The following is a 12,758-nucleotide window of genomic DNA, read 5'->3' on the forward strand; positions in this document are numbered from 1 at the left end:
AAGGAACGCATTTCAGTCATACTGCACGTACTCCCCGTGTCTGGTTTCTTCCCACAAGTCTGAAAGACGTGCTGTTAGGTGAATTGGACTTCTGAATTCTCCCTCGGTGTACCTGAACAGGCGGCGGAGTGTGGTGACTGGGGGATTTTCACAGTAACTTCATTGCAGTGTTCATGTAAGCCTACTTGTGACAATCCTAAAGATTATAAGATTATGAGAGTCGGTAGGAGAGCCCTGGCGATGTGGGACATGCGGAATGCAAATCCCAATGTAGCTAACAACCCCACTGCCCCAACAGAGGCAGGCACCAGCCCAGAGCTTGTATCTTTCACATCGACCAACAGGATGAGGAATGCATGCAATTAACTTGCATTGCGGCACCCAGAGTGAACCCCATCAGGATCACCCTTTAGAGATGGAATTGGATATGGGAGCCGCAGTTTCGGTCATTGGAAGGCAAACATTTGACAGGAGAGGTAGTGAAGTCGTGGTATTGTCGTTGGACCAGTAATCCAGAGATCCAGAGTTATGCTCTGGGGACCTGGGTTCGAATCCCACCATGGCAGATGGTGAAATTTGAATTCAATACAAATTTGAAATTAAAGGTCTAAAAGGTGACCATGAAACCATTGACAATCGTCATAAACACCCACCTGGTTCACTAGTGTGCTTCAGCGAAGGAAATCTGCCATCCTTACCTGGTCTGGCTGACATGTAACTTCAGACCCACAGCAATGTGGTTGTCTCTTAAGTGCCCTCAGGGATGGGCAATAAATGCTGGCCCATGAACAAATAATAAATAAATAAAAACTGGGATACAACAACTGAATCTGCAGAACACAGAGGCGAGATTAGCAACATATACGGGTGAACCACTCACCATTGCAGGGGCTATGATAACCCCAGTGATTTACGCGCAGCAGTCAGTCAGACTCCCACTGATTGTAGTGAAGGGACACAGCCCCAACTTGGCTGAGCCTGGTTTCAGTGCCTCCACTGAACTGGCAATACATTTTTCAGATGTGGACTGGAGGCCTCTACATGGTGTTGGGAAAGTACCCGAGGTTTTCCAGCCAGGATTAGGAAAAATTAAGGAGGCCATGGTTAAAGATACAGGTGGATCCGGATGCACAGCCAAAATAGTTTCGGGCCCTTCTGGTTCTGTGTGCACTATTGGCAAAAGCCGAAGCTGAATTGAGCCGGTTAGAGGGCTTTGGGATTATCAGGCGCTCCTTCATACACATTTATTTATCATGATTGTCAAGTCACAAGAATTTGGCCAAGTTCATCTGAATTACTTAATTTCTGATCGCTAGTTTAATGGCAGGTCTACATCTGACAGAAAGCTGTTAATGTAAGATGGTGGGCATGTTCCACCAGAAGAGCCCACGGTTCCGATGACATTGACAGCACCTCATCCATTGACAACGTAAATTCAAAACAATTTGTCATCGGAGTTGACCATTTTTCAGCCAAGCAGCTACAGGGCTGACACTTTTCGCGTACTCCTCATGAACCGCTCCTGTAAACCCTGTCCACGACGTATATTAGATATAGGCCCGATTTAACGAAAAGGAACAAGTCTCGTTTTGGGCGTGTTTAGAGGGGTATTTCTCAGCGCCTGCAGTGCTGAGCACGACCCCGTTATTAAACAGGGCTCTGTTTATTTTTCGTGCCTCAGCGAGGAACGACTCTCTGAGGCTGCACTTAGCTTGATTTCCTGCACTGAAACCACGACCTCTCGACCCCTTGCCACAGTCTCCGGACCCCCCCCACTAATGCGCCAAGGTACCGAATTGGGGTCCTTCAGTCCCAATCACCCCATTTAATAAGGGCAGGGCACTCCCAGGCCCAATCCTCGGCACAGGCCAACTGCCACCTATGCACCCTGTAAGTGCCAGAGTGGAGCTTCCAGAATGGCACTGCCAGGGTGTCAGGTTGGCAGTGCCAAGGTTCCCAGATGGCATCAGGGATGCCAGGGTACCACCAGAGCTCAACCATGCGGGGGCCTCCAGAACTCAACCATGCGGGGGCCTCCGGTCGCCTCCCCCCCCCCCAAGTGCCGTTACACCTTGTCCACCTTTGTGGAAATCAGTGCGAAGCAGCACCATGGCGAGGTCTCCCAGGCCTGGGCGTACAATCCGGGACCTTGGGATACTCTGGCGTAGACATTTCCAAGTGAGGCTAACTGCTTACTTGAATATGCAAATCTGGATACCGCCCAGTGAGATTGTGTTAGGACTCGCGAGACGTCCCGAAGCTGTACGATTGTGCCCATGCATGGTAGCACAGTGGTTAGCACCGGTGCTTCAGAGCGCCAGGGTCCCAAGTTCAATTCCCGGCTTGGGTCACCGCCTGTGCAGAATCTGCATGTTCTCCCTTGTCTGCGTGAGTTTCCTCCGGATGCTCCGGTTTCCTACCACAAGTCCTGAAAATTTGGGCATTCTGAGTTCTCCCTCAGTGTACCCGAACAGGCGCCGGAATGTGGCGATTAGGGGATTTTCACAGTAACTCCATTGCAGTGTTAATGTGAGCCTACTTATGACAATAATAAAGATTATTATTATTTTCATGTGGAGTTTACAGCTGTACAAACCTCAGGCTAATGTAAATTGCATAGAATTTGTGATCGCAGGAACAGGGGGCGCGATTCTCCACTCCCGCGCCGGTTGGGAGAATCGCCTGGGCCGCCAAAATTTCCCAGGACGCCGGTCCGACGCCCTCCCGCGATTCTCCCAAGCGGCGGGAACAGCCCCCTCGAGTTCCACGGGCCGCAGGCTGGAGAATCGTCGGAGACACCCAAAATAGCGATTCTCCGGCACCCCCGCTATTCTGAGGCCCGGATGGGCCGGGCGGCCAGGCCAAAACGGTGGGTTCCCCCCGGCGCCGTCCGCACCTGGTCGCTGCCGTCGGGAACAGCGCGGGAAAGCTGGGGGGGGGGGCAGCCTGCGGGGGGGGGGGGGGGGGGGATCCTGCACCGAGGGGTACCTCAAATGTGGCATGGCCCGCGATCGGTGCCCACCGATCGTCGGGCCGTCCTCTCTGAAGGAGGACCTCCTTCCTTCCGCGGCCCCGCAAGATCCGTCCGCCATCTTCTTGCGGGGCGGACTCAGAGAGGACGGCAACCACGCATGCGCCTATGCGGAGCCGCCTTTATGTGGCGACAAGGCCTGGTGCATGTAGATGACGCGGCCCTGATCCTAGCCCATTGTCGGGGCCTGAATCGGTCGGGATCGGGGCCATTTCGCGTCGTCGTGAACCTCGACGGCGTTCACGACGGCGTGGGCACTTCGGCGCGGGAGTGGAGAATCCCGCCCAGGACTTTTCAGCCGCTGAGAAATATACCGCTGCCTATGCTCCACAAATGTCCACTCCCACTTTATTTCATTCAACTCAAGCAAAGGCCCTTTTCAGCATTGCTGAAAAAATACATTTTGACAAAACCTATCATCTTGCATTCATCAGGACAATCGCAAGAATACCAACAGCAATTTTATACTGTATGGGAAAAGAGTGCTGATTGGTTGACAAGTGGACTCTGATTAGCAGAAGTATTGCCATGAAGAATGCGTGATTGACAGTTAACTGCCAAGCATTGTTTGAAAATTAAAACCAGGCCGCTTGACTCTGATTAGTCAAGGAATTGCCCTGAGGAATGAACCAGCAACTGGGTGTCACTTATTTTTTTTCGCTGAAACAGGCACAATGAGAACACATTCCTTTTGTCTGGAGTTAATATATGTGCATTAATATATGTAGCTTCTAATATACACAAATGCACCACAATGTACCAGCCTCCCCAAACAGACGCTGGAATGTGGCGACAAGGGGCTTTTCACAGTAACTTAATTTGATGCCTACTTGTGACAATAAGCAATTTTCATTTAATTTCATTTCATGTGAGCCTGACTTACGATTTTATTAATTCTCAGTGTAATTCTTAACACACTGAGGATTATTTAGCAAATATTATCTTATCGCAGCATCACATTTAATGTTGGACACTTGTGTTCTGAGTTTTGCAAGCACTGGCTGGTTGGGTATGGTCTGTACCTTGCCCATTGTGAACAATTGAAAGGACATGCTATTTAATATGATCTGCCAGTCTCTGGGATGTACGGCTACATACCTGACACCACATTGGGCACTGAAATTCATATACCACGTTACTCAGTTGTGTGATAGGCAGAACATCTTTTTGGCTTGATAGCGCCATACTGTTTGTGGTGAATACCATTTATGTTTCTACTGCATAGTATCAGTTTGAAACAGTTAGCTTCATGTTGCATATCGTGCAAACTCACGAACGTCCCTAAGGCAAACTACCTCAGATTATGCTGGAAAGGAACGTCATCTAAAAAATGTGAGCAACAGGTGAAGCTAGCTGTTTCACGCTAGATTTAAAACAATGCTTGGCAGTTTACTGCCAGTTATCATCAACAGGTGCATTCTCCATGGCAACACTTCCACCTGTCAGAGTCCACTTGCCAACCAATCAGCACTCTCTTCCCCCCAGACAGTATAAAATTGCTGTTCCCCCTGACATTGGGTATTCTTACGATTGCTCTGCTGAGTGCACGATGAAAAGCTTTGACACAATGTACTTTTTCAGCAATACTTATAATCAGTTCTGTACCAAACAACTAAGGATCCCCTTATTCCTTTCTTCCTCATGTTCTTATGTAATTTACCCTTGAATGCATCTATGCTAAATGCCTCAACTGTTTCATATCGTAGCAAGTTCCACATTGGGTAGTGCGGTTTCTCCCGAATTTCTTATTGAATTTATTAGTGACCAACTTATATTCACAACCTCTAGTTTCGGACTCCCCCACACGCAGAAATATCTTCTCGAGCCTCACCTCTGTGTAGGGTTCTTTACGTATGGTTTGTGCATTACCTCCTGAGTTGTAAAATCTGCTGCTAATAACTGAATTTGTGGTTGGATGTTTGCCTAGAGGTGTCAAAGTCATTTTGTGGTAATCGTTTCCAATGTAATTTAAATGATTCACAAAGTAAGTAAACTCTGCACCACAACCCAAATGAATAATCAGAGTCCATTTTGGATCGAATGATACTTTTGAGCGATACTCACATGAGGCAGCTTTCATTATTATCCTTCACCAGGAACGTACTATGGCATAGCTCAAGTTAGTGCTGTAACATAATACTTAGAGACTGCATAAATCTAACTCTGAGCTGCATAAATGAAGCCCCTCTTGCCTTCCCTGTCAAGATCATAACCAGCCATCTGCTTTTCGCTTATGCAATTAAATGGTTAAGAGCTATCAGCAGCTCTACTGCACAAAATACATTGATTTTGTAAAGATAATTCAGCAGGGATACTGTCCCGAATGGAACCTCACCAATAGCAATGCGAATCACAACTATATAGCATTATCACTCGATCTCTCACTCACATATATGTCCAGTGAGGCTTAATGTTTAAATATTCCAATTAGCTTTTTGGGTTAATGGAAAAATGTTGATGTTTTGTGGGAAAAGCATGGGGTGGGGCAGGGTGGCATAATTCACCTATTCACTCTTCCTGGTAGCTTACTCTTGTTGACCTTGCTGGATTTTCCATTCAATTATGAGGCAGAAGTTGCCGTTTTCTGGGTTAAAAGAATCCACGGACCAGAAAATACAATGTTATCGTTAGGGTGCAATTTCCAATCTTCTGAATTGTTCACGTACCTCGACTGTGAAACAGTGGGAATCTGCAATCCCTGGGTCAAGTTTAAATCCTTCCTGTCAAAAAAAACCGAAAACTTTTTCAGTTGTAGACTGGATGGCATTGCAAGTAGTCCGTCTTCTCACGGAATTAAACATCTGCCACTTCCTAAGAAGAATTCTTTTGCATTTTCTATTATGGAAATATGCCCAGGGTCACATGGTGCCAGAGAAGTAGTTCTGACGGGTCAAAGAGGCAGCTGTAATCCAGATTTCCATAGGGAGTGAGAAGAATGGATAATCTGTTCAGTAAACACGACTAGTAGAGAGTGTAATCAGAGAGAGTGAGACAGAGAGAACTCAAACCAGAAACAGAACATTGAGAAGGTAATACAAAGACATTTTTCTCCTTGAGAATATTGTTATGCAGCTAGTCAGATGCACAACTATTTGATACTGAGCAATTATCCCCTTCAGAAATCATTTTATATTGCACTGAACTATTTCAGTTCTTGAAATAAACAAAACTGTCAATTTTTTCATTCTTTCAATGTAGGTCACATTGAAGATGGCACCAAACCCTGGTCACCAGATAAGCGTCAGGATCTGTTCCCCCGGTCTCAATGAGGTTCTGATCTGCCATGAGGAGATTATGTGGAACTGGTTCTTGGTTTACTCCCTCCTTCCACCTCAGACTGTCTCCTGTGCACCAGGCTCTTCCCTCCCCCACTCCCCAAACCCCACGTGGCACAATTGGAATTATAAAGTGACCACAGGCTTTCCAAATGATGGCCTCCAAATAGCATGGCGGGCATTGTGCAAGTGGCCATCTGAATGTGCTTTGGGAACTTAGAATGTCGCAGCCCGGAAAGATATTTGGTAAATTACACCGTTGTTGGCTCTTTGCACCGTGTCCTTGCTTGTTTACCCATACCCGGATAATTTATTAGCGACAATTTTGTTCCCACACTCTCCACCTGTGAGAAAATTGGGGTGGGCTCAAAATCCAGAGAGAATTGGAAAATGTGAATCTCTCCGGCATGATTGGGTTTTGCAATTTTCACCCCCCCCCCCCCACTAATCACTCTACGGGAGTCTGGGAACCTCATTTTAATATAGCATGTCATTAGTGAGCACTCCCTCCAGATCCCCCCCTCAGGGAATATTCACCGGGGGTACCAGCGTGACTCACAATAGGTCTACAGAAGCGTGAACCTAGTAGCTTCACCTCTGAGTGAATACTGTGGGTCATGGCTGGGGCGACTGTGAGGTTTCTGGATGGGGCCCCATGAGAGGCCAGACTCCAGAGACAGAATGGACTTCCCGCGAGTAGGTTGCATCCCTGTCTCATGAGGAATGAAGACCCTCCCACTTGGGGAAGCACAACTGAACTGTGAATAGGACCCCACACTCGGGCACAATGTGAGTACCAAGTGGTTGAGCTCTATTGAATATCAATTACTCCTGTCTAGGAAGCTTGGGCGGGATTCTCCCCTACCCAGCGGGGCGGGGGGTCCCGGCGGGACGGAGTGGCGTGAACCACTCCGACGTAGGGCCACCCCAAAGGTGCGGAATCCTCCGCACTTTTAGCGGCTAGGCCCGCCCTGGAGTTGTTGGCGCCCCGCAGGCGGGCATGGAAAGTTTTTGGTGCCACGCCAGCCGGGGCCGAAGGGACTCCGCTGGCCGGTGCGAGTCCGCGCATGCTCGCGCAAGGGGGGGGGTCACCCACGCGTCGGCCATGGTGGAGGCTGATGGTCGGCGCGTAGGAAAAGAGTGCCCCCACAGCACAGGCCTGCCCGCAGATCGGTGTGCCCCGATCGCGGGCCAGGCCACCGTGGGGGCACCCCCCGAGGCAACATCGCCCCGTGCCCCCCAGGACCCCGGAGCCCGCCCACGCCGCCAGGTCCCGCCGGTAAGGGACCTGGTTCAATTTACGCCGGCGGGACCGGCATAGAAGCAGCGGGACATCGGCCCATCGCGGGCCAGAGAATCACCGGGGGTGGGGGGCTCGCCGACTGGCGCGGCGCGATTCCTGCCCCCGCCGAATCATTCGGCGGCCGGTGGGGGTGGGATTCACGCCGCCCCCCAGCGATTCTCCCACCCGGCTGGGGGGGGTCGGAGAATCCTGCCCCCTTGTCTCTCAGGAATAAGTGTGTAGGGCTGTGAAGCTGGAGAATGAGGGTGCCCTCTGGATAAGTGCTAATCCTGTCAATTGCAGGCTTCACGATAATCAGCTGTGCTTCATCCGCCACAGGAGGGATTAATTTCCCAGAGAAATCGAGGGCTGGGGGGCAGGGCTTTCTCAGGAATCTTCACAACTTACATCGGTTTTCTTCTCTTTTCAGTGTATGATTCTGGAGAACCTTGGCGCCTGTCGAGTTGGTGTTTTTACTAATAGTGATCTAGCAGCAGCAGGGACAGGGACCTGCCGTTGCACACGGCTCAGGACCAGCGCCCTGCTCAGGACGGAGAGGCTGGGCCCATAGCTGTACAGGGAGCATCGCCACGGAGGGAACTACCCCATTTTAAACAGTTCCGGCAAAGGCTCTTCCGACGTCAGACTACCTATCGGCAGCTGTCGGAGCCACAATGCCGGAGAAGACTGCGCTTGTCTGAGGGGATGGTGAACCACCTCTTTCATGTCCGGTAAGAACAGACACCACATGGAATGAAAGGACACTCACTGCCCAAGGCCCTTAAAATCACCACCGCTCTGAACCTCTGTGCAGGCGGTCTGTTTCAGGGCAGCATTGATGATCTGGGTGGGATCTCCCAGTTAGCTGCACACAAATACCTTAGGGAGGTAACAGATGCCCTTACACGAGGGCCTATTTGTATATCAACTTGTACCAGAACCGGTAGAGCCAAGATGCCGGGGTCATAGACTTCGCCCACTTAACTGGCATGTCTCAGGTGCACGGGGTGATAGACTGCACCCACATGGCCCTGCACTCTCCTTGGCATCATGCAACACCATTTATAAACAGCAAGGGATTTTACTCCCTCAATGTCCAGATCATCTGTAACAACACTATGAGAATCATGCAGGTGTGTGTCCGTTTCCCGAGGAGCATCCATGATAGTTACATCTTGGGGCGCTCGCAGATCCCAGATGTGTTTGAGCAGCATCTGGATGATGACTCCTAAGGGACAAGGGGTAACCAGGTGCTGATAATGTCAGTGTGGAGGCCACAATCTGAGGTAGAGACTCACTACAACGTGGCTGATGTTTTAACGCGTGTGCTGGTTGATCAGGCAATTGTCCAGCTGAAGATGCAGTTTCGGTGCCTGGACCATCGTGGGTGCCCTCCAATGCAGCCCCCTGAGGGTGTCCTGAATAATGATGGTCTGCTGCGCTCTCCACAACTTGGAGATGCAGAAGATTGACCGCCTGGAACAGGAGGAGATGGAGGAGTGGCATGTCTCCTCGGATGAGGACGAGGTCAATAAGGGTAGCAAGGGTAACGTGCGGAGGAGGAGGAGGAAGGACATTGGGCCGTGGCCAGGGCTAGGGGTGCCCTCATTGGGGAGCATTGAGCGACTGGAGGTGGCAGACTTACGCAGGCTGGGCGGAGAAGGTCATTCATTTTTCACAGCACCGCTGTCCCCTCCTCTTCTGCTCTTCTCTCACTTTATATTTCCAATTGTGCCACATGGGGTTTGGGGAGTGGGGGAGGGAAGAGCGTGGTGAACAGGAGACAGCACAAGGTGGCACGAACTAAAGTTGCAATGCCTTCCCAAGAGGGGGTGGTCGTCATACTCATGGGTCACTTCCTGGAGTGCGGGTACAGGATAGTCCTCCTCTGCTGGACTCCACCCAGAAATCTGATGAGGTCTCACTCTGAAAATCTTGGAGCGGTCTTCCTCGCTGCCAGCCCCTCCAATGGATCTGGAACAAGTGCTGGGAGAGGCGTTTATATAGAGCTCCTCAGCAATTACATGGGAGGCGGTGGTGTAGTGGTATTGTCACTGGACTAGTAAACCAGAGACCCAGAGAAATGCTCGGAGGATCCTGGTTCAAATCCCACCACTGCAGATGGTAAGATTTGAACTCAATAATAGTCTGGAATTAAGTCGAATGATGACCATGAAACCATTGTCGATTGTTGTAAAAACCCATCTTCTTCACTAATATCCTTTAGGGAAGGAAATCTGCTCTCCGTACCTGGTCTCGCCTACATGTGACTCCAGACTCACTGAAATGTGGTTGACTCTTTTAAAAAAAATTTAGAGTACCCAATTATTATTTTTTTCCAATTAAGGGCAATTTAGTGTGGCCAATCCACCTAACCTGCACATCTTTTGGGTTGTGGGGGTGAAACCCATGCAGACGCGGGAAGAATGTGCAAACTCCACACGGACAGTGACCCAGGGCCGGGATTCGAGCCCGGGTCCTCAGCGCCGCAGTCCCAGTGCTATCCACTGCGCCACCATGCTGCCCATGGTTGACTCTTAACTGGGAAGCACGTAGCACAGTGGGTAGCACTGTTGCTTCACAGCTCCAGGGTACCAGGTTTGATTCCCGGCTTGGGTCACTGTCTGTGTGGAGTCTGCACGTTCTCCCCGTGTCTGCATGGGTTTCCTCCGGGTGCTCCGGTTTCCTCCCACAAGTCTTGAAAGACGCACTGTTAGGTAATTTGGACATTCTGAATTCTCCCTCGGTGTCCCGAACAGGCGCCGGAATGTGGCGACACGGGGCTTTTCACAGTAACTTCATTGCAGTGTTAATGTAAGCCTACTTGTGACAATAAAGATTATTATTATTAAGCTAATTGTCTCAACTCTGGAATCAATCTAGTGAATTTCCTCTGCACACCCTTCAGTGGCAGTACATCCTTTCTCAAGTAAGGAGACCAAAACTGTACCCAGTACTCCAGGTGTGGCCTCACCAGCACCCGATACAGCTGCAACATAATATCCTTGTTTTTAAACTCCATCCCTCTAGCAATGAAGGACATAATTCCATCTGCCTTCTTAATTACTTGCTGCATCTGCAAACTAACTGTGATTCGTGCACAAGGGCACCCAGGTCCCTCTGCACAGCAGCATGCTGCAATTTTGTACCATTTAAATAATAGTCCATTTTGCTGTTATTCCTACCAAAGTGGATGACCTCACATTTACCAACTTTGTACTCCATCTGCTAGACTCTTGCCCACTCACTTAAACTATCTATATTCCTCTGCAGACTTCCAGTGTCCTCTGCAAACTTGGCTCTATCACTCATCTCAGTGTCATCTGCGAACTTTGACACAATACACTTGGTCCCCAACTCCAGATCATCTATTAAAATTGTAAACAATTGTGGACCCAAACCTGATCCCTGAGGCACACCACTAGCCACTGATCGCCAACTATTTATCCCCATTCTTTGCTTTCTGTCAGTTAACCAAGTCTCTATCGATGCTAATATATTACCCGTAATGCCATGCATCTTTATCTGATGCAGCAGCCTTTTGTGCAGCACATTGTTGAATGCCTTCTGGAAATCCTGATACACCGCATCCACCGGTTCCCCATTGTCCACCATGCTCGTAGTGTCCTCAAAGAATTCCACTCAATTAATCAAACATGACCTGCCTTTCATGAACCCGTGCTGTGTCTGCTCAATGGACAATTTCTATCCAGATGTCTCACGACGTCTTCCTTAATGATAGATTCAAGCATTTCCCCATTACAGGAGTTAAGCTAACCAGCCTACAGTTACCCGCCTTTTGTCTATATCCTCTTTTAAACAGTGGCATCACAGTAGCTGTTTTCCAATTTGCTGGAACCTTCCCAGGGTCCTGTGCATTTTGGTAAATTACCACGAGCACATTTGCTATTTCCCCTGCCACCTCTTTTTCTACTCTGGGATGCATTCCATCAGGACCAGGTGATATGTTTACCGTTAGCCCCATTAGCTTGCCCAACACAACCCTCTTAGTAATAATGAGCGTTTCTAGGTCCTCACCTGCTATAGCCTCCTTGCCAACAATTATTGGCATGTTGTTTGTGCCTTCCGCTGTGAAGACCGACACAAAATACCTGTTCAATGCCTTGGCCATTTCCACATTTCCCATTATTAAATCCCCCTTCTCATCCTCTAAAGAACCAATGTTTACCTTAGCTACTCTCTTTCCTTTTATACATTTGTAGAATATTTTACTGTCTGTTTTTATATTCTGAGCTAATTTTTTTTTTCTTTTTTAAAAATAAATTTAGAGTACTCAATTCTTTTTTTCCAATTAAGGGGCAATTTTTAGCGTGGCCATTCCACCTAGCCTGCACATCTTTTGGGTTGTGGGGGTGAAACCCACGCAAACACGGGGAGAATGCACAAACTCCACACGGACAGTGACCCAGAGCCGGGATCAAACCTGGGACCTCGGCTATTCTGGGCTAATTTACTTTCATGATCTATCTTACTTTTCTTTATATCTATTTTTTGAGGCTTTCTGTTGACCGTTAAATATTTCTCAATCGTCTAGTTCCCCAATAATCTGCCACTTTGTATGCCTTTTCTTTCAATCTGATACTCTCTATTTCCTTAGATATCCATGTCTGATTATCCCTTTTCCTACAGTCCTTCCTTTCAATGGTATATACATTTTCTGAGCTCAATTGTCCTACCACAAAGTCTTTGCTCCCAGTCTACCCTAGCCAACTCCTCCCTCATACCATGATAGTCTCCTTTGTTTAAGCACAAGACAATGGTATTGGAATTTACCTTCTCATACTCCATCTGTATTTAAAATTCAACCATAATATGATTGCTCCTTCCGAGATGATCACTAACGATGAGATCATTCATTATTCCTATCTCATTACACAGGGCCAGATCAAGGATAGCTTGCTCCCTTGTAGGTTCAATTACATACTGTTCGAGGAAACTATCATGGATACATTCTATGAAGTCCTCCTCAAGGCTGCCCTGACTGACCTAGTTTGACCAATCGACATGTAGATTAAAATGATAATTACTGTACTATTTTTACATGCATAAATTGTTTCTTTCTTTATTGCCCGCTCCACCATGATGTTATTGTTTGGTGGCCAAAAGACGACATCTATCAGTGACCTTTTCTCCTTACTATTTCTAATTC

Source organism: Scyliorhinus torazame, chromosome 8, assembly GCF_047496885.1.
Source record: "Scyliorhinus torazame isolate Kashiwa2021f chromosome 8, sScyTor2.1, whole genome shotgun sequence".
In the NCBI taxonomy this organism is placed as follows: domain Eukaryota; kingdom Metazoa; phylum Chordata; class Chondrichthyes; order Carcharhiniformes; family Scyliorhinidae; genus Scyliorhinus; species Scyliorhinus torazame.